The sequence below is a fragment of the Oryctolagus cuniculus genome, chromosome 17 (assembly GCF_964237555.1).
Source record: "Oryctolagus cuniculus chromosome 17, mOryCun1.1, whole genome shotgun sequence".
NCBI lineage: Eukaryota > Metazoa > Chordata > Mammalia > Lagomorpha > Leporidae > Oryctolagus > Oryctolagus cuniculus.
The window spans coordinates 66,500,420-66,527,981 of NC_091448.1; the positions used below are offsets into that span (position 1 = coordinate 66,500,420).

General features: G+C 44.0%; 2 long non-coding RNA genes across 3 annotated transcripts; one reads left to right on the top strand and one right to left on the bottom strand.

Moving 5' to 3' along the window:
• LOC138846336 (uncharacterized) lies at positions 1–8,728 on the bottom strand. Of its 2 annotated transcripts, none has more exons than XR_011383807.1 (2): positions 8,627–8,728; positions 1–1,183 (listed from the first exon to the last, which is right to left on the bottom strand). It is a non-coding gene; the product is annotated as an uncharacterized lncRNA (long non-coding RNA). The 2 variants fall into 2 exon arrangements; XR_011383806.1 differs by lacking the exon at positions 8,627–8,728 and adding an exon at positions 1,303–3,413.
• Positions 8,729–11,894: 3,166 nt separating this feature from the next.
• LOC138846335 (uncharacterized) lies at positions 11,895–20,683 on the top strand. Its single transcript, XR_011383804.1, has 2 exons — positions 11,895–12,496; positions 13,082–20,683. It is a non-coding gene; the product is annotated as an uncharacterized lncRNA (long non-coding RNA).
• The last annotated feature ends 6,879 nt before the right edge of the window (positions 20,684–27,562 follow it).

Sequence of the window (27,562 nt, forward strand, 5' to 3'; positions counted from 1 at the left end):
GTGCTGTTAGTGGCTTTATTTATAATTGCAAAAAGTTGGAAAACACAGTTCTATAAGCTGATGAAATGGATAAACTGGTGTAACTACACAATTGGAATATTACTCAGCAATAGGTAGAGGCAGCAACATGAATAGTAGTTTAATCTCTAAAGGATTATGCTGAGTAAAGGAGCCAGACACAAGAGGCTACACTTACTACATGATTTTGCTTATAAGACACTGTGGAAGGAAAAACTACAAGAATAGAAACAGGGTGAGTGGTTTGAGGGCCTGGGTCTGGGGATGGGAGGAGACGATTGACTGGAAAGGACCATGAGGGACCTTTTTGGGTTGATAGAAATGTTCTACATCAGGAATTTGGTGGTGGTTACATAACCACGTGTTTGCCAAAACTCAGCAAACTTTACAGTGTGAATTGAAATACATAAAAATTATACCTCCATAAGCCTGACTTAAGAAAACACATCTACAGACTTACATGGAAATAAACCTAAGAAAAAGATACCTTACAGTTTTTCCAGTTGAAGAGTCATCATGAGAATGTTCTCAACTGTGGTAAGTGGTACTTGTGTTGTTCCCAAGTCTCTGAAGGAGAAAGCCCAAACATTCACGGTATGGACCTCAATAAAAAGATCTGTCCTTAAAAAGGTTGTTTCAGGAAGATGTGGTTACATCAGTTTTGGCTTCTCTATAAAGCAAGACAGCTCAAGAGTTTGTCATGGAGACAGTTCCAGAAAGCCCTGGTTGAAATGACTTTACTATTTGCATCATCAGATTAATGACCTTGGCATTGAAGAGTAGAACCTACACCTTTTTCTGCCATTGTCTTATTTTTCATTTTATACTACACTGACCTCTTTTAATTCTTATTTTTTCTTTAAAAAATTTACATCTATACCTCTTTGCTTGGGATAGATGGTATTCCTAACATGTATTTGCATGTAACACTGTCTCGCCCTGCCAGCTGTCTTTCCCATGATAAATTCTTTCTCAGTTCTTGCCTCAGTCAATAACTTTTTTCAGTAACCTAATTTAAAATCATGACTTTTTAGCCTCAATCTCAAATACTTAATGTTTGATGAAAATAAAAAAAGATTATTTTCATACTTACAGATATTTTAATGCTGGCAGTTTAAAAAGATACGAATCTTCAACATTTGTCAGAGGATTACGATTGAGATTTCTGAAAAAGGCAATGGAATTAAAGGTATCGGCCATTTCAGTAAGCACAAGACTGTATGAGAAATTATATTCTTTTTTGTGTAGACATTTTAGGCTTAAAATTACTTTCTGTGTACTTACAAATCACCCTTAGGATTCAAAAAGCACTTGTTCTTTGGGAACTATCTATGTCTCCTAGAGGATGAATGGAGAAGAGAAAGAGAAAAGATACAAAAAAATGCATAATAAACACAAAATATGCCAAAGAACTTTTTAGGTGAAAAGCCTTAGAAGTGGAGCCAGTGTTTTGCCTAGCAATTAACACCCAGATTGGGATACCTACGTCTCAAATCAGATGCCTGGGTTTGATTCCCAGTTCCAGCTTCTAATTGCAACTTCCTGCTAATGCAGACCCTGGGAGGCAGTGGTGATGGCTCAATTGGTTGAGTCTCTGCTATCTACTTGGAGACGTGGACTGGTTTCTGGTTTCCAGCTTCAGCCTGGGCCTGGCCTAGCCTAGCCTGAGCCATTGCAGGTATTTGGGAAGTGAACTAGTGGGCGGGAGCTGTCTGTGTCTTAAAAAAGAAAGACGTATAGAAGTGACCACACTGATAGGGAAGCCCTTTTTTGTGTAGGAAACACTAATCCTGTGTTCTCCATAATTCAAGGTGCTTGCCTTTCATCTTTGGAAATTTTAAACAAGCCATGACTTAATTCATTTAGTTGATGGAAAAAGAACCCACGTCAAAGCCATACTCTTGTCACGTTCTTCCACTGGTGTTCTCATTTCGCATCACACATCATCACATCACATCACATCACATCACATCACATCACATCACATCATCACGTCACATCACATCACGTCACATCACGTCACATCAGTCTTTGTTACGTTGCTTGTCATCACCTGTTGGCCTGTCAGTCTCCTGGCCTGTAGCTCCTTGAGGGCAGGGATATTGTTATTGTCTTTGTTATGCCTGTGTGTGGCATAGTGCCTGAAATTTACTGCATGGTTAATAAATATTTGTTGAGTAAAGAATTCACATTTTGTTTCCCTACCAATACAGTGAATAAATTCATGTTGTGGGAAATTTCATTCCTAAATGCTGTAATAGATTTTTAAAGTTTTTAAAGCAAGCAAACAAAAACAAAAACAGGTAAAAAAAAAAAAACTGCCTTTAGTTTAACTCTACTCAAAAACGTACTGTACTGTTACAGACTGTGAAAATAATAACTCTTACAGATGATATTGATTTGGCTGCCAAGCATCTGTGTTCAGCATTCAACACTGGATGTTCCCAGTAACCTCTGTGATAGGTATTGTAGCCCAGTAGCCTATTGTGATATATATTGTGCTGAGTCACAGAGGCTGTGTAACTTGTTGTAGGTCACTGCACTTGTAAGAAGCAAAGCTGGAGCTGGAGCTCAGTCCTGCCCCAGACTGTGTCTAATATGTGTGCAGAAAAGGGTCCAAATATTTGTCACTTTAATCTGAAGCTTGAGATGACTAAATATAGAAGTACTTTGAAAATTTCATCAACCTTCTCAGGATAGCGCTCATGAAAATTAGTTTCTCTTTTTATTCCTTTTCCCTAATCTTATCCCACAATTAGATATTTAGCTCAGAGTCATTGAGACTAGAGATTTAAAAGCATGTTGTAGGTGACATCAGTGGAAACCTATGTAAACAGTGGAGTGAGAACATCTGAAAATTTATCCCTTCATAAAGGGAACAACAAAATGGTAAAAGTGGTCAGAATCAAGTTTTTGATAATTCTGGAAATTTAACCAAAGGCTTGCAGCCACCTGTGGGGCATTTACTCAAGAAAATTGGCTGACTTTCTCTAAGAATAGTGAGATTTGTGTGGGTTTCGTGTATTTAACTTGCCCTAGACAGTTCCTCCCTGGCAAGCTCAGTGGTAGCCTTAAAAATAGGCTTGGCAGCTTATGACAAGAGCCTCGGGTGATGACTGATGTCATAAATAAGAGTGTCAATTGTTAAATCAACAACAGGAGTCACTGTGCACTTACTCCCCATGTAGGATCTCTGTCCTTAATGTGTGGTACTATGTGAATTAATGGTATAACTAGTACTCAAACAATACTTTATACTTTGTGTTTCTGTGTGGGTGCAAACTGTTGAAATCTTTACTTAGTATATACTAAGTTGATCTTCTGTATATAAAGAGAATTGAGAATGAATCTTGATGAAGAATGGGATGAGAAAGGGAATGGGAGATGGGATGGTTGCGGGTGGGAAGAAGTTATGGGGGCAAAAATCCACTATAATCCAGAAGTTGTACATTGGAAATGTATATTTATTAAATAAAGGTTAAAAAAGAAACATCTGCTTTAGGAATAGACTGATGTCTTAGTAATATTTGGGTTTAGGTTTTTGGATTGTGGGTGAATTTTATTTTTAATTTGTTGCTTCTCAATTTTTTTAAAATTATGAGATGTATTACTTGCATACTCAAAGTCATATGTAACCATGTGAATGTTGGATAATGTTTGAACTTTGTCCAATTTATTTTGTCTACATTTGAACCAAATCAGGAATTATAATGAGAGAAAAGAGAAGTATGTGTAAAATGAGCAAAAAAAAAAAAACCTCCAAACTCTCCAAAATAAAAAAAAAAATAGCCTGTATGCCCAGTATCAGAGAGAGGGAGAGGGATAGAGGGACAGAAGGAGGGAGGGAGGGAGAGAAAGAGAGAGAGAGACAGAACAGAGACAGAGAGAATGGAAATGAATGGAGATAAACATGCAGAATGAAGCCTCTCTCAGAGGCTGTTTTTGGGAAATAACTACAGGCAAGTGCTTCACCATGGAAGCTGTGTGCGATACTGGATAGCAGTTGGGACCAAAAGATAGTCTATTCAAAAAGCTTAACATGGGAAGCTGAGGAATAAGATGTTCATTAGAACTTTGAAACACACAATATACCCTCAGGACACTGGAAGATGGTGGAATGTATTCCTGTGAATTTGGAAGGCCTTACACATATCTAGGGCTATAAGCTTTGCCAGGAAAGACCTGAAGGGGCCCTGACTTCTTTATAACTGGCTGATCCTGAGGTTCTATGCATGCAGGAAGTAAAAGAAAAGACAGCCCTGGACTGCCTGGCTAAGAACAGAAAGGACACAGTACAACGTGTACTTGGAGCTCTTTGACAAAAGCTGGGAGAATTGTTGATTCCAGACTTGTAGGGAGTTCTCTATTCAGTCCTGACCCCCAGGCTAACCAAGTGGAGACTTCAATGGCCACACATCATAAGTAATACAAACTTTATAGCATTGGTTCAGAAAAGTGGCTAGATAACAGCAACTGCTACAACAAGCATTAGTAACACCAAACTGGAGACAGGAATCTAGTTTTTGGAATTGCTATATTATTTAAAATGTTCATTTTTTTATGAGAGCGAGAAGGAAACAAAATATGGCTCATACTCAGAGGAAATTCCAGTTTCAGTAAAAAACTATCCCAGAGGAGCCCAGACATTGGACTCACTAGACAAAGACTTGATTCAGTTACTGATAATAAGTTCAGAGGTGGGTGTTGTGGTGCAGAGGGTTAAGCTGTCACTTGGGATGTCCACATCCTACCTGGCTTCTGACTTCAGCCTCCTGCTGCTTCACGTGCTGGGAGACAGCAGCTTTGCCTCAAGTGTGGGAGCCCCTGCCAGCCATGTGGGGGACCCAGATGGTTTTCCAAGCTTTTGGCTTTGGTCTGGCCCATCTCTGGCTTTTGCAGGCATTTAGGGAATGAACCAGCAGATGGAAGACCTCTCTGTCAGTCACTACCTTTCAAACAGATGTTAAAATGGAAGTGATGAGTGAGGACACCCTTGTTTAAGAAAGTATAAAGGAAACCATTTAGTTTTGTTTAGTAAAGAACTAATGAAAACTATGCCTCATCAAATGGACCATATTAAATATGAAAATTACTTTAAAAAGAGGGACAGCTGATTGGTGCAGCAGTCAAGACGCTGCTTGGGACATCTGCATCCCATAGCAGAGTGCCTGGGTTCAAGTTCTGATTCCACTCACAACTTCAGCTTCCTGCTAATGCAGAGTATTGGAGGAAGCAGGTAATTTCACCCACAGAGGAGACCTGGACTGAGTTCCCCATTTCCTGTTTCAGCCTGCCCCAGCCCCACATGATAGAGATAGTTGGGGAGTAAAACTGTGGGTGGAAGATCACCATCTTTGTATGCTTTCTAAATTAAAAAAAAAAACACACAGAAATTATAAAAAGGAGCCAAATAGAAATTGAGGAGTTGAAAAACATAGTAATTAATATGGAAAATTCACTAGTGAGTGTCAGTGGCAGATCTGACTAAGCAGAAGAAAGAATCAGGAATTTGATGATAAATTGAGATTGTTGAGTTGAAGGAACAGAAAGAAGGAAGAAAGAAGAAAGATGGATGCAATCCTAGAGAGTAGGACACCATCAAGCTTACCAATTTCAGAAGGAGAAAAGAGGAGAAAGAATATTTGAAGAAATGGTGGCCTCAAACTTCCTAAACCTAATAAAACATATGGATCTATACATGCAAGAAGTTCAAGGAATTCTTAAGTAGGATGAACTGAAAGAGTTTCACATATAGGCGTATCATAATCAAACTATTAGAAGCCAAACACAGAACATCTTGAAAGCAGCAAGAGAAAATAACATCATATACTAGGAATCGTCAAAAGATTAATAGCTGATGTATCATCAGAAACAATAGAGGCCCCAAGGCAGTGAGATGGCACATTCAGTGTGCTGCAGGGAAGAAATGTCAACCAAGAAGTGCATAGTTTTTCCATAGTACACATTTCTGTAAACTTTTGAAGACTCATCAGATGCATGGATTATCTAATATGTTTTAATTCCACTTTCTCAAACTTTTTGTCACCCTGATGGGTAAGAATAGCAGGATATGGTTGAACTCTGTAATTAATACACAATTATTCTTAGGCATTTAAAATTAACAGAAAAATGATCTCTGTTAAATAGAAGAGTGGGAATAAGAGAGGGAGGAGATGTACAGGTCGGCACATGCTCACTCGGGCTTACCTCCAATGGTAGAGCTAGAAGTGTGCCAGGGGATTCCAAATCAATCTTATCAAGGAGGCATGTACCAATGGCATCTCACTTGTTAAAGTGATAAGTTTAAGTACATAATTGCTCAAAAAGGTAAGTGTCGAAGAGATTTCACAAAAAAGACCAGTGTCTGCAAAGAATGAAGGATAGAATTAAAAGGGAGAGAATGATCCGGCAGGGGAAGCAGGACACACAGCAGACTCATAGAATAGCAAATGTCCTAAACAGCACTCCAGCCTCGGAATCAACCCTTGGGGCATTCGGATCTGGCTAAAAGGCCCATGAGAGTCTCACAGGCATGGAAAGCCAAGACACTGTAGCAAAGACAACCTGAATGAACGATCTCAGTGAACAAGATCCCAGCAGAAAGAATGGGCCATCAAAGAAGGAGTCACCTTTCTTTCTCTGAAGGGAGGAAGGAACCTCCACTGTGATATGGCCTTGACTAAGTTCAGAGTTGGTGATCTCAAGAGGCTTCCATAGCCTTGACAGCTCATGGCAAGAGCCTCAGGTGATTACTGACGTCATAAATAAGAGTGTCAATTGTTAAATCAACAATGGGAGTCACTGTGCACATGCTCCCCATGCAGGATCTCTGTCCTTAATGTGTTTTACTATGAGAGTTAACGATAAAACTACTAGTCGAACAGTACTCTATATCTTGTGTGGTTGTGTGGGTGCAGTCTGTTGAAATCTTTGCTTAGTATATACTAAGTTGATCTTCTGTATATAAAGATAATTGAAAATGAAACGTGATGAAGAGTGGGATGGGAGAGGGAGTGGGAGATGGGATGGCTGCGGGTGGGAGGGAGGTTAGGGGGGGAAAGCCACAACAATGCAAAAGTTGCACTTTGTAAATTTACATTTATTAAATAAAAAAATAGTATAAAGGTAGGGGGAGAATGGAGCTATAGAGAAGCAAAGTTTCTGTATACTATTTAAGTTATTTTGATAGTAATCTGAAGAAAAATGTTATAAACTAAGATGTTAATTATAATTCTAGGACAACCACTAAGGAAATAACTTGAATATATTGTAGAAAAAAAGTGGATGGCCATTTGGTCTAGTGGTTAAACCACTGTTTGGGTTGTCTGCATCCTGTATTAGAGTGTCTGCAAAGGAGTCTGAGTTTTGCTCCTAATTCCAGCTTCCTGCCAGTGTGGACCTTGGGAGGCGGCAAGTGGTAGCTCAAGTGGTTGGCTTCCAGTTGCCCATGTTGGGTAGACATGGACTGAGTTGCCAGCTCCTGGCTTTTGCCTTACCCAACCCTGGCCAGTACAGGCATTTAGGGAGTGGGCTGGGAGGTGTGGCACTGGCACCCCATATGGGTGCTGGTTTGTGTCCCAGCCGTTCCTCTTCCCATCCAGCTCTCTGCTATGGCCTGGGAAAGCAAGGCCCCTATACCCGTATGGGAAGACCTAGAGGAAGCTTCTGATTCCTGGCTTTGGATGGGTTCAGCTCTGGCTGTTGTGGCCATCTGGGTAGTGAACCAGTGGGTGGAAGACCTTTCTCTCTGTCTCTCCCTCTCTCTGTAATGCTCTCTCAAATAAATAAATAAAATATTTAAAAAAAGAAAACTTGAATGAATATAAACCATCTAGATGTACCAGACATCTACAGAGCAATTCCCAGCAATGTCGACATAAAAATGCTAAAGATGTATTCTTTTCTAGTGTAAATAGAACATTCTCTAGGAAGATCATATGTTACATCACAAGACCTATCAATACATTTAAAAGGACTGAAATCACACAGAGTATGTTTTCAACTAAAGTAGAATGAAATTAGAAATCAAAGCAGAAAAACATCTGGGAAATTCACATATAAGTGGAAATAAGCACCCATGAATAACCAGTGGTTCAAAGAAGAAATCACAAAGGAAACCAGAAACTATTTTGGTAGGAATGAAAATGCACACAGAAGATATCAATACTACATGATGAGCTGGAGCAGTGCTCAGAGGGAAGTTTATATATGCAAATATAAATGTTTAGAAGTCTCATATCTGTACCTAAACTTCCTCCCAAATCAACTATGAAAAAAAAAAAAGGAATGAAACAAAGTTCAGAGCAGAAATATAGAAAAACAATAGAGAAAACTCAATATAATAAAAATTGGTTCATTGAAAAGATCAACACACTTAAGTTCGACTGACCAATAAAATTATTTAAAATCAGGGGCCGGCGCCGCGGCTCACTAGGCTAAACTTCTGCCTTGCGGCGCCGGCACACCGGGTTCTAGTCCCGGTCCAGGCGCCGGATTCTGTCCCGGTTGCCCCTCTTCCAGGCCAGCTCTCTGCTGTGGCCAGGGAGTGCAGTGGAGGATGGCCCAAGTGCTTGGGCCCTGCACCCACATGGGAGATCAGGAGAAGCACCTGGCTCCTGGCTTTGGATCAGCGCAATGTGCCGGCTGTAGCGTGCTGGCTGCGGCGGCCATTGGAGGGTGAACCAACAGCAAAGGAAGACCTTTCTCTCTGTCTCTCTCTCTGTCCACTCTGCCTGTGAAGAAAAAAAAAAATCAGGAATGAAAGGGGACATTACTGTTGACCTTATAGACATCAGAAGTATAAAAAGGAAAACTGAGGACTATATGCCAGTGAATTAGGAAACATGGATGGAATGGACACGTTCTTAGATGGATACAAACTGCTGAACCTGACTTCAAATTAACAAATCTGAATAGACCTATATCAGGTGAAGAGACTGAGGGGGCAGATGTGGTGTGGTAGGTTAGGCTGCCACTAAGAATGCCCACACCCCTTACTGGATTGGCTGGGATCAAGCCCCACGTCCGCTTCTGATACAACTTCATGCTAATGTGCTCCCTGGGAGGCAGCAGATGAGGGTTCAGATTCTTGGCCACCCATGTGGAAGACCCAGATGGAGTTCCTGGCTCTTGGCTTCAGTCTTGCCCAGCCTCAGGTTTGTGGTGAGTAAACTAGCAAATAGAAGATATTCACTCATTCATTCATTCTGATTCTTTCTGCCTTTCAAATAAATAGATAAACTTTCTTTTAAAGAAAAGAGATTTAGTTAGTAATTAGAACTTCTACAAAGAAAAGCTCAAGGACACATAACTTCATTGCAAATCTAAAATAATTAACGTCAATAATTCATTAAGTCTTCTAAAATATAGGGCAGAACATTTCCTAGCATTGTATGAGGTTAGTTTTATGCTGATACCAAAGTCAGACAAAAATATCACAAGAAAAATTATAAACTGGTACCTAATGATATAGATTGAAAAATGCTCAGCAAATACTAGCAAGTATAATCCAACAGAATATATGAAAAGGATTCCATATCTTAACCAACTTGGATTTATCCCAGGAATGAAAAGTTGATTAAACATATCAAAGTAAATCACTGTAATGTGCTGTGTTAATAGAATGAAAGAAAAGATACGTGATCATCACAATACATACAGTTCTAAAAGTATTTAAAAGCTAGAATAACCTTTCAGTATAAAAACATGGAACTTGGATAGAAGGCAACTCAATAACCTAATAGAGGACAACAGTGAAGATCCCCTGGCTAACTTCGTGCTGAATTATGATGGATTGAAAGCTTTCATCCTAAGATCAAGAACAAAGCAAGGGTGCTTTCTCTTACCACTTTTATTCGATGTTGTTCTGAAGGTTCTAGCTAGGGAAATTAGGTGAGAAAAACATATATTTTGGAATGAATGAAAGAAAACATTCTCTTTTTGGAGATGAGATGATTATCTTACCTGTAGAAAATGAGAAAGAATCCATGCACAAAAAAATCTACTAGAGAAAAAGTTCAGTAGTTTGTGGGACACAGATCAGTCTGCCAAAATTTGCTGTATTTTCAGACTAGCAATTAATAATCTGAAAATGACATTAAGGTAACAATTCCATAAACAATCACACCAAAGAAAAATACTTAGGAATACATCTAATCAGAATGAAAAGGCCTGTACTCTGAAGCTACAACATATTTTTGAGTAATTTTAAAGAAGATCTAAGAAAATGGAAAGACATTCTGTGTTTATGAATCAGAAAGTACAGTGAAGATGTGACTGTTCTCCAAATTTATCCATGATTTTAGCACAATTCCTAGCAAAATCCAAGCTGGCTTCTTGCCAGAAATTGGCATAAGGTCATATGACAATTCAAGGGATCCAGAATAGCTAAAACAATACTTAAAAAAGGAAAAAATCGGGAGGACTCAAACTTCCCAATTGCAAAACCCAGAGGCAGGCATTTGGCCTGACAGTTAAGATGCTGGTTAAAATGTCTGCATCCCATATCCAAGTGCCTAGATTTGATGTCTGGCTTCAGCTCCTGAGTTCTACTTCCTGGTAATGCAGACAGTGGGAGGCAGCAGTGATAGCTCAAGTAATTGGTTCCTGACACCCATGTGGGAGGCCTGGATTGAACTTCCCTTCCTGCTCTACTTTCAGTCTGTTGCAAGCAAAAACTCCACAACAAAACCCAGTTCAAACCTATGGTAATCTCAGTATGGTACTGGAGTAATGATTGACAATCATTGGAATCAATGGAACCGACTTGACACCCCCAAAATGAACCCTCACATATAGAGGGTTATATAGACTATATGTTTTGAAAATTAAAAACACTGGTGCATCCAAGGAGACTGTCAAGAAGGTGGGACAGGTGTGTGGCATAGCAGTTGAGTTGATACTTGGAAAGTCTGAATCTTAGATCAGAGTACCGTATTTGATTCCTGGCTACCCTGCTTCCAATCTAGCTTCCTGCTAGTGTGTACCCTGGGAGGCAGCAGGTGATGGTCAGGTATTGGGTCCTTGCCACTCTTATGGGAGTCTCAGATTGAGTTCTGGGCCCCTGGGTTAGGCCTGACCCACCCTAGTTGTTGCGGGACTTTGGCGATTGAACCAGCAAATGGAAGAATTATCTCTGTCTTCTGTCTCTGTATCCCTTTAAAATAAAATAGGTAAATAATTTTTTTAAAAAAGCTAAGACAACTCACAGTATTTGCAAGTCTTGTATCTGATAAAGGTCTAGTTCTTAGAATGCCCAGAGTATTTAAAGAATTCTTAGACTTCAAGGAGAAGGGAATAAACATTCATGAAATGAAGATATATAAATGGCCAGCAGTCATAAAATGATGCACAACATCTGAAGTCATTAGGGAAATGTGAATGAAAACCACAATTAGATGCTACTTTAGCCACTTAATAGGATGGTCATAATAAAAAAAGACATACACTGACAGTTGTTGACATAGATAGATAGAATGGGAACTCTCCTACATGGCAGGTGGGAAGGTAAAATGGTGTAGCCAATGTGGAAAAGAGATTGGTGGTTCCTCACGTATGTTAAGCATGCCTTAACATAAGACCCAGCAGTATCATTCCTACTTATAGGTTCAGGAATTAAAAAACAAACATGGTTGCACAAAAACTTGTTCCTGAATGTTCACAACAGCATTATTCATAGCAGCCCCAAAGTGGAAATAACCCAGGTGGCTCTTAAAGGATGAGTATGTGAATTGGTATTGTGGTCTGTCTACACCATGGAGCCTTATCAGCATTAGGAAGGCATTAAAGCACTGGTACCTGTTACAACATGGGTGAACCTTGAAACCAGCAGGCTATGGGCAAGAAGTCAGATGCAAAAGGCCACAATACTGTGTTATGCATTTGTATAATTCTGAACATTTTATACAAATGCACCACACAGTATTGTGGCCTTTTGCATCTGACTTGTCCTAGAGGAGGAGGAGAAGGAGGGGAAGGAAAAACCTGGACCCCTTTTCCCTTATAAACCCCAGTCTAGACAAAGACTGCACGTTCAGCTCTCTGCTCTCCCCTGAGCTGCCCGCCTGGCCTGCCAAGTGTATTTTCTCCATTCAAACATGTCACCTTGCTCTCCCCCAGTCCGAGTGACTGGGCAAACTCTCTCTGTCCCTTCCATCCTGACGGATGCCCTGTCCCCAGTGAAACCTTGCTACTTTGCTCTCTGTCTCACACCTGAATTCTTTCTTGCATGAAGACAAGAACCCCACATGACTTCTCTCTGTGACAGAATCAGATAATGGAGATGATTATAGAGCCTTGTGAATGACTATACTAGACACCACTGGATTGTATGCATTTTATGATAAGTGGATTATATTTCAGTTTTGAAACAGAACCATATTATACTATATAAAGCACAGGTGCCAGAAAACCAGACATGCTGCTATATGGGAAAAGAATGAAACATCTGATTCTTCTGTGATCAAGGTCAGGGTCAGTGGTGAGTTCAAGAACCATGTATTGTCTTGCCTGTGATCTCCCCCGTTCAAGTGCGTTCTCGCAGGTATTTTTAGCATCATGAACTTGTTCAACTCATAAAATTCTTTAATAGTCACTAAGGATGCTAGATGAAAAATGTATCACGTGCTTGGTGAAGCAGGGTTTCTCAGACTGGACTTTGACCATCATCTGTTTTGTTCTTTGTTCTTTGTTCTGTGAGATCACGAGGGAGCCTTGTGCAAGAAGGCTCCTTGGCCTCTGCATCTCCCCTTGGCACCCTTTCCCCAAGCTGTGAAGAATGATGGTAGAACATTAAGCAGTGCAGACAATTTGGCCACGTTTGTCGTTCTCCACTGCTTCCCTCTTCCTTAGCAGCACCCATGGCCTTGTACCAAATGGCTCAGCCTTTCCTTTTCATGGGGCAGCCCTTCTGTAGCTGACGTAGGGGCCTTGCATGTGTCTCCAGTGAAGTCACACTGCGAGGCCACTCTACTCTCCCACCTCTTCCTCCCATTGCAGAGCATTCACTTCTTCACTAGGGTTGTGCATGGGCAGTGCAGAGACTGAGCAGGAACTGTCTCAACAGCTCTAGGTGGAGGACTCTACAGACGCTCTTTACCGTGAACCATTATGCTTTGAGGATCACATGGATTCCGCACTGAAGATCGCTTCCATTTCTGGCCCCATTCCCTCACTTGATAAATGGCGGTCTATTGAATCCTACTCCACTGCCTTTTTGATAACGCTTGTGGGAGTAAAATGTGGCAGCACAAGCCAAATCAGAGTCAAAGTGTGAGAAATATTGTTCTAGGGGCCGGCGCCGTGGCTCACTAGGTTAATCCTCTGCCTGTGGTGCCGGCATCTCATATGGGTGCCGGTTCTAGTCCCGGCTGCTCTACTTCCCATCCAGCTCTCTGCTATGGCCTGAGAAAGCAGTAGAAGATGGCCCAAGTCCTTGGGCCCCTGCACCTGCGTGGGAGACCCGGAAGAAGCTCCTGGCTCCTGGCTTCAGATCTGCACAGCTCCTGCCATTGCAGCCAACTGGGGAGTGAACCATCGGATGGAAGGTCTCTCTCTCTCTCTCTCTCGCTCTCTCTCTCTCTCTCTCTCTCTGATTCTCCTTCTCTCTGTGTGTAACTCTGACTTTCAAATAAACAAATAAATCTTTTAAAAAAGGTACAATGCACAAAAAGGTCAAGTTGCCCTCCTTCAGCTCTTGTTCACCAGGGAACAAAGAACTGCACAGAAAATTTCTTGTAAAGTTCCTAAATAGTTGTATCACACATTAACAGTGTGAACTAATTAGAGATCCTCTGAGAGTAATCTGACGTTTCTCTCTTGCACATTTTAGAATCTTTTCTTTATGTTTCACTGTGGTGAGTTTGATTACAACGTGTCGTGATGAGGATCTCTTTTGGTCATGGTTACTGGGGGTTCTATGAGCTTCCTGTACTAGCATGTCTCTGTCCTTCTCCAAGCCTGGGAAGTTCTCTGCTAGTATCTCAGTTTAACCTCCCTCACCTACACAATAGGGGTCATCGTTTCTAAATGGCAAGAGTTGTTGGGAAGATGGAAGCAACGTGTGTAATCATGTACCATTTGCCAAGCATTACTGTGCATTCTTCATGTTATCTCACTTGTGTAAGTACTTAGTATAGTGCCTAAAACGTAATGACCTAATAAAAGGAGGAATTAAAGATGTGTATGGCAGGGGCTGGCGCTGTGGCATAGCGAGTAAAGCCACTGCCTGCAGTGCCGGCATCACACATGGGATGTCAGTTTGAGTCCCCATTGCTCCACTTCCAATTCAGCTCTCTCTATGGCCTGGAAAATCAGTGGAAGATGACCCAAGTCTTTGGGCCCCTGCACCCATGTGGGAGACCTGGAATAAGCTCCCGGCTCCTGGCCTTGGATCAGCTAGCTCAGCTCCGGTCATATTGGCCATTTGGGGAGTAAACCAGTGGATGGAAGACGACCCCCTCCCCCACCTCTCTGTAACTATCTTTCCTTCTCTCCTCTCCTCTCCTCTCCTCTCCTCTCCTCTCTCTCTCTCTCTCTCTTTCTTTCTATTTGAAAGTCAGAGTTACACAGAGAGAGGAGAGGGAGAGAGAAAGAGAGAGAGAGGTGCAGGGTCCCAAGGACTAGGGCCATCTTCCCAGGCCATAGCAGAGAGCTGGATCAGAAGTGGAACAGCCAGGTCTCGAACTGGCGCCCATATGGGATGCCAGCGCTTCAGGCCAGGGCATTAACCTGCTGTGCCACAGTGCCAGCCCCATCTCTGACTTTCAAATAAATGAATAAATCTTAAAGAAGAAAAAGTAAAGGCAATGAAGAGAATACTTAGAAACATATGGGGCAGAGGAAGAAGTACCTTAAGAGAAAAGAAGATCTCTTGTTACACAGATGAGAATATGGTGCAGATGAGAAGATTATGAGAAGAAAAGTTGCTGGAAGTGACAATGTGGAAACCTTTGAACCCTTACAAAACACCCCAAAGGGCAGACCTGAGTTTTATTGTGAGAACCAATGAAGTGACTAAAACAATTTTTAAAAATAAGCCATTGGGTTAAGACTTAATGTACAAGGGGCCGGTGCTGTGGCACAGTGGGTTAACGCCCTGGCATGAAGCACTGGCATCCCATATGGGTGCCGGTTCTAGTCCCAGCTGCTCCACTTCCCATCCAGTTCTCTGCTGTGGCCTGGGAAAGCAGTGGCCCAAGTCCTTGGGCCCCTGCACCTGCTTGGGAGACCAGGAAGAAGCTCCTGGCTCCTGGCTTTGGATCACCACAGCTCCAGCTGTAGCGGCCAATTGAGGAGTGAACCATTGGATGGAAGATCTTGCTCTCTCTGCCTCTCCTCTCTCTGTGTAACTCTGATTTTCAACTAAATATTTCTTTAAAGAAAACATTTAATGTACATGCATGAAGCAGAAGAAAAAATGTATACTTAATGTTTAGAATTATCAATTACTGCTGATTTTCTGTAATTTATTTCTGATTTCAGCTGAAAGATTTAATGATTATTACTATTTGAAGAGAGTTATGTCACTGGTAAGCTCTTGGCATGTCTTTGAGGTGGATTTCAGATTCACAATAGACTGATCCTACCACACTGCTGTTTACACAGAGGCTTCATTCAGAAGAATGTTTACTGGGCTGCATGTAGTACGTGCAAAGTAACGGTGAATGCAGATTTTGCTGAGCGTGAGCTTAACCTAATTTGGGGAATCCCTTATAATGAAACATGCAGAATTATGAATATAAAAATTGCTCCAGCCCCTCCCAGGACCTTGGAAGGGGCACGTGCAAGCGTAAAGCCTTGAAGCTTAGGCTCCAGTTCATGATGAATCCAGCTCAGCTGGCACTCTTTTCTGGACTCTGTAATGCAGTGAACAGCATTGTTTTCACTTTAAAAACCCTCATCTTTGGTCATAAGATCACTGGTGTCTTCCTGGGGCAACGGGGATAGCGAAAGTTTCCTTGAAGCAGATTAGCTTTGTCTAATAAAAGAATATGTCCCCAAATAAAGGAGACCAGCTCCCAACACACACTTGGTGTATTACAGCCATTGTGCCAATTTTTGAAGTAACCACGAGTTAGATATGTTCAGATCACATGATAAGAGAATTAGTTTCCAATACCAGCTAGCTCTGGTTTTTGCATCACCATGAAGCAAATGCTTTTTTTTTTCTTTGGCTTAAGATGGACACAGAATCTTGAGATAAATGAACTGGTGCCTTGTGTACTGTGCGCCATCCCTAGCTCTGCTCCTACTTTTTCAGCTCATCTCTCTGGCCTTGCTGCACAGATGCTAGCATGGCTGTCACTCATTTTCCCAACTTCCCCCTGTTGGCATGAAAGTCTCTGGAGACAAAGCTTCTGTCCTGTTCCAATTTGTACCCCCAGCACTTAATATAGCACCTGGCACTCGGTGGGCCTGGCACTCAGTGAATGTTCTTAAATGAATCCATTACTTTTCATATGCTGTGATTCCACAGATTTTCTCCCTGTGTTGTCTACAGAAAACTTAAGAGGCCCCTTAGGAGGGAATCTAATGGAATGATATATGTTGAGGCCATTTTTACTGATTCTACCAAAACCACTTGGTGTAGGAGCCTCAGGAACCAGCTCCCCAGTGTATGGGTGTAGGAAAAACAGACTTTCAGTGTTCTTCCCCAAGATCTGCAGGCACTGTTGGTCCATCCTCCACACATCCTAAAACCTTCCCTCATAACCAGAATGGTTATGACTGGGATTCTGAACTACAGAACAGGTGGATAGTCTTTCAACGTCAGGTTGAGTGGAGAATCTTTATCTTGAATCTAAAATTCCCTCGGGCCATTGAACATCACAGAATTATTGAGCTGAAAGGGAATAAAACTCACTTTCTGTTGCAGTTTAGTCAGGACAGAACATGTGGGATTATGTTAGAGCAGTGTATTTTCTTATTTTTTTTTATACTAAAGTATAAAGGTTCTTAGTATCCACAGATAATTTATAAATTGAGAGCTAAATACATTTTGGAAAAAGCTCATGATCTGGGTGATGGGGAGAGACATGCCCTTTGGCTGGGTCCCAGGAATTATTTTTGCATTAGGATTTAAAAGCAGGTAACCCTGAGAAAGCACCAGAACCTTTTTCTCCCAGAGTACTTTGTGTTAGATTTTTGAAAAAAAAAATTGAAATGAAGACCTTCTTTGCAGAGTTTATATACAGGACTTAATACCCAGATAAGCATAACTATATACCATTTTTATACACAAATGGTTTTTAAATATGTATTCATCATCTATTTCACTTACACATTGTGCAAAAACTGCATTCCATGCCACGCCTGAAATGTCCCAAAGCTCAGTTCTGTCAGTAAATTGCAACCAAGATTTCTACAAAAAAAGACAGAAGTCAAAGAGAATGAAGAAGAAAAAAGGATATATTTGAAGAATACTCCTCTTTCAGGAGGGATTCTAATTTTTATAGATGAAACAACACTTCCACATTTTATCTACACACTAAAGAATTTACTTGTACTGGAAGATTTGGCTTCTAAATTATACTTGCACTTTTACATTAAATTTCATCATATCATTTTCATATTACATGACATACTTGTACTGCGTGATCTTTACTTCTCTGGAACAGAGTTTCACAACTTGAATGCTATTGACATTTTGGGCTCGATAATGCCTTTCTTGTGGAGGTTTGTCCTGTATATAGTAGGTGGCTTAACAGCAGGCTGGCCTTGGCCCACTAGGTGCCAGCAGCATGTGCAGGGCTGCAAAATGTTACCTGAATACAAAATTGAGTTGGTTGAGAAGCCCTGCTCTGTGGGATTCACTCTGACCTTTGTATCTGATAGCATCTGTGCTAGAGATGAAAAGGACCTGTTACAGAATTTTAGTAACCTTCTACTACAAATGTAAAGTAGAAGCTTCACCCTATTTCAAGGTGAACAGCAAGGTGGTTTACAGGGAAGATTTACTCAAATTCCAAATATGATGAAATTGCAACTTACATAGACTGCAAAAAAGGGAGTGACTCAAATGCACGTCTTTCGATAGACTCCATTTTGTTGCAGGATAAATCTCTAGGAAAAGGAAAACATTGCCTTGATTAGCTATTACCTATATAGTCAGTGGGGATAATAAAATTTACATTTGATGAATAGGAAGGGAGCACACTGATAGTCCGGGAAGAGACAGTTTAATAAAAGTGGAGATACTGCAGGTTCAAGGAAGAGTTGTGGAAGAAACAGCAGAGGAAACTCTTCCAGAACTAGTGATTCACGGTGGAGGGCGTGGGAGTCCACAGCTCGGGACACCAGCAGCAGAATCTACCCACCAGTGCTGGATCGTGAAGTGAACCGAACCTCAATAGCTTGAGACAACCGGCAGGAAAGTAGAAGGAGCCTAGAGGGAACGAGGCTTGAAGCCCCGTAGGCGAAAGTTCACCAGGCTAACTACAGGAGAGAGGAAAATAATAAAAGGGACCAGTACGGACAGGAGTTTCACTCTCTCCGCTCACCTCTCAAAGGCGAGCAAGACAGTGAACAGATGCCATTTTGGACATGCATAATAGCAACCTCAGGGCTTAGAAGACAGAACACAGGAAAGCATACAGTCAAACCAAAGAAAAGAAGAGGAAATCAGAAATCTAAAAAATATTGTTAGGAATCTACAGGATACTAGTAAAAAAAAAAAAATCCCAACATTTGGGTTCTAGGAATTCCTGAAGGAATGGAGAGGGAGAAAGGATTAGAAGGCCTTTTTAGTGAGATACTAGCAGAGGACTTCCTGGGCTTGGAGAAGGACAGAGACATCCTAGTACAGGAAGCTCATAGAACCCCCAGTAACCATGACCAAAAGAGATCCTCACCACGACACGTTGTAATCAAACTCACCACAGTGAAACATAAAGAAAAGATTCTAAAATGTGCAAGAGAGAAACGTCAGATTACTCTCAGAGGATCTCCAATCAGACTTACAGCAGACTTCTCATCAGAAACCCTACAGGCTAGAAGGGAATGGCAAGACATAGCCCAGGTACTAAGAGAGAAAAACTGCCAGCCCAGAATACTATATCCTACAAAGCTCTCATTTGTGAATGAAGGTAAAATAAAGACCTTTCATAGCAAACAGAAATTGAAAGAATTTGTTGCCACTTGTCCAGCCCTGCAAAAGGTGCTTAAAGATGTGTTACACACAGAAACACGGAAACACGGTCATCAATATGTAAGAAGGTAAAGGAAGGAAACCTCACAGCAAAAGATCACAGGAAGTTCAAAGCATATATTAGAAAATATCTTTGGGAAATGGCAGGGCAAAGTTACTACTTATCAATAGTCACATTGAACGTTAATGGCCTCAACTGTCCAGTTAAAAGACACAGATTGGCTGATTGGGTTAAGGAACAAAACCCATCTATTTGCTGCTTACAAGAAACACATCTTTCCAACAAAGATGCACACAGACCGAAAGTGAAAGGCTGGAAATAGATATACCATGCCAACAGAAATGAAAAAAGAGCAGCCGTAGCCATCTTAATATCGGACAACATAAACTTCAACACAAAAACTGTTAAGAGAGACAAAGAGGGGCACTATATAATGATTAAGCGATCAATTCAACAGGAAGATGTAACTATTATCAATGTATATGCACCTAATTGCAGGCACCGGTTTATTTAAAAGGTTTGTTAAGGGACTTAAAGGGAGACTTAGACTCCAATACAATAGTACTGGGGGACTTCAATACTCTACTCTCAGAAATAGACAGATCAACCAGACAGAAGATCAACAAGGAGACAGTAGATTTAAACAACACTATAGCCCAAATGGATCTAATAGATATTTACCGAACTTTTCATGCTACACTTAAAGAATTTACATTCTTCTCAGCAGTGCATGGAACCTCCTCTAGGATCAACCACATAGTAGGCCTTAAAGGAAGTCTCAGCAAATTCAAAAGAATTAGAATCATACGATGTAGCTTCTCAGACTATAAGGGAACTAAGTTGGAAATTAGCAACTCAGGAATCCCTAGAGCATATGCAAACACAAGGGGATTGAACAACATGCTCCTGAATGAACACTGGGTCATAGAAGAAATCAAAAACTTCCTGGAAGTAAATGAGGAAAACAGTACAACATACCAAAACTTATGGGATACAGCAAAAGCAGTGTTAAGAGGAAAGTTTATAGCAATAGGTGCCTATATCAAGAAAATGGAAGGCACCAAATAAATGAGCTTTCAATTCACCTCAAGGATCTAGAAAAACTGTAGTAAACCAGACCCAAATCTAGTAGGAGAAGAGAAATAATTAAAATCAGAGAAGAAGTCAATACGATTGAGTAAAAAAAAAAAAATGACAAAAAAAATCAGCCAACCGAGGAGCTGGTTTTTGAAAAAATAAACAAAATTGACACCCCATCGGCCCAACTAACTAAAAAAGGACCCAAATCAATAAAGTCAGAGATGAAAAAGGAAACGTAACAACAGACACCACAGAAATAAAAAGAATCGTCAGAAATTACTACAAGGAATTGTATGCCAGCAAACAGGGAAACCTATCAGAAATGGATAGATTCCTGGACACATGCAACCTACCTAAATTGAACCGGGAAGACATCGAAAACCTAAACAGACCCACAACTGGGACAGAAATTGAAACAGTAATAAAGGCCCTCCCAGCAAAGAAAAGCCCAGGACCAGATGGATTCACTGCTGAATTCTACCAGACATTTAAAGAAGAACTAACTCCAAATCTTTTCAAACTATTCAGAACAATCAAAAAAGAGGGAATCCTCCCAAATTCTTTCTATGAAGCCAGCATCACCTTAATCCCTAAGCCAGAAAAAGATGCAGCATTGAAAGAGAATTACAGACCAATATCCCTGATGAACATAGATGCAAAAACCCTCAATAAAATTCTGGCCAATAGAATGCACCAACACATCAGAAAGATCATCCACCCAGACCAAGTGGGATTTATCCCTGGTATGCAGGGATGGTTCAATGTGTGCAAAACAATCAATGTGATACACCACATTAACAGACTGCAGAAGAAAAACCACATGATTAGCTCAATAGATGCCGAGAAGGCATTTGATAAAATTCAACACCCTTTCATGATGAAAACTCTAAACAAACTGGGTATGGAAGGAACATTCCTCAATACAATCAAAGCAATTTATGAAAAGCCCACAGCCAACATCCTATTGAATGGGGAAAAGTTGGAAGCATTTCCACTGAGATCTGGTACCAGACAGGGATGCCCACTCTCACCACTGCTATTCAACATAGTTCTGGAAGTTTTAGCCAGAGCTATTAGACAAGAAAAAGAAATTAAAGGGACACAAATTGGGAAGGAAGAACTCAAACTATCCCTCTTTGCAGATGATATGATTCTTTATTTAGGGGATCTAAAGAACTCTACTAAGAGACTATTGGAACTCATAGAAGAGTTTGGCAAAGTAGCAGGATATAAAATCAATGCACAAAAATCAACAGCCTTTGTATACACATGCATGGTTTGAGTTCTGTGCTCCCGGCACTGGCCTCCCCACTCTCTGCCATTGCATGCATTTAGAGAATGAATAAGCGAATGAGACCTCTTTCTCTGTTGCACTGCTTCTCGAGTAAATAAATAAAAACCTTTAAAAAGAAAATAGTAGATTAAAATACCCCCCATTTTAAATCATCTTTCTCTTACTCACAAGCTTTTAATGACACTCCATATCTCATTATGAACTTTGAAACCCCTCAGCCAATATTCAAGTTTGTTTGCATATCTTTCATTGCTTCCTAAGTCCATCTCTTGTAGCCAGACAGTCTAAATCTTGATCATTCCATCAGACAAATCTTTGCCTAAAACAGACTCCCCCCCCCTTTTTTTTTTCTTGATTTTACAAATAATGGCCATGTTGTAAACCTCAGGTAAAGTTTTAGAATAACTGTGCTCTATCTGTGGTTCCTATGACACCCTGGAATGGCACAAAATGGCTACTATGTATAGAGGAACAAAGGTAAGGTCAGGCTACAACTGAGGGGCTCAGCAATAATGGTCTTTATTACGAGTTTACATTCACATATGCTTGGAAGTGATGTATTGTATGCATCCACTCATCTAAATACACAACGGTCTAGTGAACTGATCACGGCCATAATCCAGTTTTATAGATGAAGAGATGGAATCCAAGCTAAATAACTTGTCGAAAGTCACAAAGCTAATCACTGGGAGACCTGTGTTCAAAGCCAGGCAACCTGGCTCCAGAATCTATCCTTAAACCTGTTGTATCATCTCTAATATGTTGGGATGAGGGCTGTGTTGAAGAGTGGGAGTAAAGCAATGAGGTAATAATATGGCAAATGTCAATAAATAAAGAATCAGGAAAAGGAGTAAGGGCAATCACATGAGACTGTAGAAGGGACAGAGAGAAGAAGAGAAGGAGGATCAGGAAAGCTCACAAGCAAAGTGGCCACTTGGGGGGTGAACCAATGGCAAAAGGAAGACCTTTCTCTCTTTCTCTGTCTAACTGCCTGCCAAAACACACACACACACACACAGTCAACATAAGGTGGGGACTTGAGGAGGGCTCAGGAGGCTCTTGGGGAAAAGCTGCTGAGACAGGCAGGCTGTAGGGAACCATGAGGAAGGGAGATTCTTACAGTATGCTGAAGGTGCCGTTGTAGCTGTTGGGCTCTGGTACAGGAACTCTGTGAAGCTTCTGCACTGGGCTGAGGCCAGTGCACGAAAGTGTCTCATCTTTGCAGGTGCAGAGCTCACAGACATTTATGGTGGCAGCCGCATTCAGGGGTTGATCTGTGACTTCAGTTAGGGTTGAGTGCTGAGTCTGAACCTGGCCTGGATGCAGATCTGTAGTCTTCTTCAGGGATGGAGAATGGCCAGCTTTTGCAGTGGGTACCAGAGTTCTGGTAAGCTCCATCTTGGAAGGCTGAGCTATGACACTGGGTGATGTTGGGTGCTGAGCTTGATGCTGACCTGCTGTTGGAACTGTCATCTCATTGTCCCCTGGGGACTGAGTTACGAGCTCCTTTAGTGGCTCTGTAGACTGAGTTAGGGTCATTTGCATGGTAGTAGAAGGTGTAGCCTCTGTAGTACGTTGTGGAGTTTGGGTAATTTCCAGGTCCAGAGGCTTGACTGTGACTTGAGGCAGGTTTGTATACTGAGTCTGAATCTGGACTGGAGGTGAAAATGTCACCTCAGGGTACATTGGATAAGGAGGAGGAGATATAGACTTGGAGGCTGTAGAATGTTCATCCTGTGTAGTGGGTACCTGAGTTATGGTTGACTCTAACTTCGAAGGTTCAGCTGTGGCACTGGGTGACATTGGGTGCGGAGTTTGATCTTGACTTGGTTTTGGAACTACATTCTCATAATAAACTGGAGGCTGACAGACCACTTCATTATGTGGCCCTGGAGGCTGCCCTGAAGTCTCCTGCATGGTTGGGAGTGGTTCACCCTCCACAACGGATTCTGGAGTTAGGGTAAGTTCTACATCAAAAGGTTGAACTGTGACTTCTGTCAGGGTTGGATGCTGAGCCTGAACCTGGTCTGGTTGTGAAAGTACCTCCTCATGGAGCACGGGAGGTACTTTAGTCTTCTTCAGGGCTGTAGAATGTTCAGCCTTCCTGGTACGCTTTGCATTTATGGTAAGCACTGTGTCCAAAGTCCAGATGGATACTTTTAAAAAAGTCTTTCAGGGGGCCAGTGCTGCGGCTCACTAGGCTAATCCTCTGCCTGTGGTGCCAGCCTCTCGGGTTCTTGTCCGGTTCGGGTGCCGGATTCTGTCCCGGTTGCCCCTCTTCCAGGCCAGCTCTCTGCTGTGGCCCGGGAGTGCAGTGGAGGATGGCCCAAATGCTTGGACCCTGAACCCCATGGGAGACCAGGAGAAGCACATTGCTCCTGCCTTCGGATCAGCGCTGTGCACCGGCCACTGCGCTCTGGCCACGGCGGCCATTGGAGGGTGAACCAACGGCAAAAAGGAAGACCTTTTTTTCTCTCTCTCTCTCTCACTGTCCACACTGCCTGTCAAAAAATAAATAAATACATAAAGTCTTCAGGGGGGCCATCGCCGTGGCTCAGTGGGATAATGCCTTGGCCTTAAGCGCCAGCATCCCATATGGGTGCCGGTTAGAGACCCAGCTGCTCCACTTCTGATCCAGCTCTCTGCTACGGCCTTGGAAGGCAGTAGAAGATGGCCCAAGTCTTTGGGCACCTGCATCCAGGTGGGAGACACTGATGAAGCCCCTGACTTTGCATTGGTACAGCTCTGACCACTGCAGCCAACTAGGGAGTAAACCAGCAGATGAAAGATCTCTCTCTCTCTCTGGCTCTCCTCTCTCTCTGTAACTCCGACTTTCCAATAAATAAATAAATCTTTAAAAAAAAAAGTCATTCCATGGCCCAAGTGGTTGGGCCCCTGCATCCACGTGGGAGACTTGGAGGAAGCTCCTAGCTCCTGGCTTCAGATCAGCACAGCTCCGGCTGTTGCGGCATTTGAGGAGTGAACCAGCAGATGGAAGACCTCTCTCTTTGTCTCTACTTCTCTCTGTAACTCTTTCGAATAAATAAAATAAATCCTAAAAAAAAAAAAAATGGTTGCACAACCCTGACTATGCTGGAAGCCCAGGCCCTGCCCATTCACAATGGCTCCACTGGTGGTATGTGACCTAGAGCCCCTAGGTATGCAACTGAGGCCTGACATGGCCGGGGCCTCCTGGAAACGCGCTGGGCCCTCTCCACTACATGTCCCTGCGCTGGCTGCGCTAAGCCCATATCTGGGCCTGTGCAGAGGAGCCAGCGCTTGTCAAGGCCACGCCATCTGCACCGGGGAGGGACAAGTCTCCGTGCTGTGTGAGGCTGGACCCCGGGGAAGGCCAAGGCTGGCACACCCTCCTCCTCTGAGGAGCCTAACTAATGCTCAGCACTGCAGGGGCTTCCCTTACTAAGGGCGACCTGCTCCTGGAGGACTTCAAAACAACACCAACAGCGTGGGTCACACCGGGACATCATTTACACAGCTTCCTCTGAATGACTTCCGACAGGATGTGCCACGACCACAATGCTGCCCGCTCCCCACGCAGCACAGGTGCTTGGCGACCGACCACGTGCTCTGCTCGGGTCCCGGGTGGGGACAGCCTGCCCCTCTCCCTGTGAGGCTGCGGTGAGTTGGACCCTTCCGGGCTCTGGTTGGAGTGCACAGGGGCTTACCTCGGTGAGGCCTTTAATCTTCAAGTAGCCACAAAGGTAAGAGTTCCCTGTGTCCACGTGCTGCAAAGAGAAGACACGCAGATGAACAACATATCCAGCGGGGGACACGCCGCGGTGCTGCGAGATCCCGCCAGGCCAGGCTGGGGAAGGCGGCAGAGCCCAAGGCTCCCCACCAGCCCCCGGGGCCCTCAGGAGTCCCCTGTACACATGCGCCAAGTGGCCTGTAGACAAAGCCAGCTGGTCCCAGAACGCTGTCAGCTCCCTGCAGCTGAGGACCTTGGACCGCTCACTGACCGCTCAGGCCTCTGGCTGGGCTGCAGGCTGTGGCACGAGCCCTCCCCACCCGTGCACGTGGTGCCCGCCACCCCTGACCCCGGCTGACTTCTCTCCCTAGTCCATTTCCGCGTCGGTGCTGCGTGACCGTCCCACGAATGGGCAGAAGACTCCAAGCAGCCTCTTAGCAAACCCCCGTGGCACAGCACGTGCCAGCCACAAACTAAGATGCCAGTCAAGCACCCTGACCACCCTGTGAGTGCCCGCCCTGTCCACACGCTCATGTTTCTAATGACAAGAGCCAGGAGCCCAGGAGGAAGAGGCGCGAGGGGCACAGTGGATTCTGAGGGTGGCAGCCGCCAGCCGATGCCCACCCACCAGCCAATTTCCTCTTCTTCCACGCTGGCCTCCCCCGCCCCAAGAGACCTGGTCAACCCTGTTGCCCTTGGAGCCATTAGGTTAGGGATGGAGGGCTTTCAAAGTGGTGAGTGAGCGAGCAAGGGCTTTTGCTACCCGGTGGCTGGAGGCTCTGTGTGCAGGGTCCATTCTCGGAGACCGAGACAGATGGGACAGGGAATGTCAGGGTTGGCTGCGAGGGAAGGTGGAAGATTACCGGGCCCGCTGTGGGTCCCGCCAGGAGCCAGCCTGCAACCACACCAGCTCCACACGCCTCGAGGTGTGCTGTGACAGCTCCAGTGACTTCTTATGTGGCTCTGAGACCGGCATGGTTACTTTGTGGCTGAACTCGCATAGTACACCCACACCCGTGGCGTCATCCTGAGCGGGATTCCTGGCACAGGAAACCCTCGGATTAAAGCATCGTGCTCCCTGGAGCACACGCTGAGATGTTTCACGTCACGCGAGGGCTCGGGCTGAGAAACTGGACAAGTTTTTGTGCCATTTATCAGGTCTGAGACGGCAACTACTTCCGGGTAACGCCATAAATCAGACACTAAGGCAAGGCCTCCACGCGGCAATGAACTCGGGCATCCAGAGGATGCCAGCACCGCAGGGACGCCGAGGTGCCTCCAGGCTTGGTGCTGGTGACAAAGGTGTTCCCTGCGAAACCTGCCAGAGCACTTGTAGGTACCGTCATCTGCTGACCTTGGCACTGGGGAAGCGTTTGGAACAGCTGAGCCACACTCGCTCACCCACAGCTCTGACCTGCAGCTCCCGTCCTGTGGGCGATTCTCCCTGAATTCCATAGAGTTTGGGGGTTTCACAGCCGCTCGAGAGGGCGGGGAAGGGCATGGCAGTTAATAAGATGCTGACAGCACCCGGGCGGAAAGTGCCCGGTCTGAGCAGCCAGCAGTCGTGGGTTGCACCGGGAGATCCTGCTCTGCCCGCAGCAAACTCCAGCAGGAGGAGGGCCCCAAGAGGAGGACCCTGGACAGCGGGTCTCGGTCTGGGAGACTCGGGGAGGCTCCCTCAGGGTCTTAGCAGGCGGGAGGACCCGGCCAGAGGGTCCTGCAGCACCACCTCTATGTCGTACGAATTCCCCTTGCTCTTCTGGTGGGCACGGAACTCGGAGCCGCTGTAGAGCAGGCTGGTGGCCACGCCGGGCTGCTGGGTGTTGATGGGCGGCGGCGGGTTGAGCGAGGCCGCGGACGCGGCAGACGCACTGGCCGGCGGGGGGCACTCGGTGCGCACCGGCATCGCGGGGAAGGGGCAGGGGAGGGGAGAGGAACCGCCACCGTTGCCGCGCGGGTGCCGGGCCGTTAGGGGCACAGCGCGCACGCGCGGGGCACGGGCGGGGGGGGGCGCCCGCTCGCTGCGCACCGAGCACTCCGGCCGCCCCCGCGACCCTGGACCTGCGAGCAGGGCCTCCCGGTACTGAGCTCGGACCCCTACTCTACTTTCCCTCCACCTGCTCCGGAGCGCCGGGGAGGGCGGGAGCAAGCTCACGCGGCGCTTCCGCCCATTGGCGAGCAGAGAAAACACGTGGCGGGCAGCGCGAGGGCTCTTCTGGGAATTGTAGTCTTATTCCGGAGGCGCGGCGCGGAGGAGGGGCGGGGCGAGGAGCGTTTGTGATGCAGGTTCTCCGGCGGGGGCGGGGGCGGTGTGCG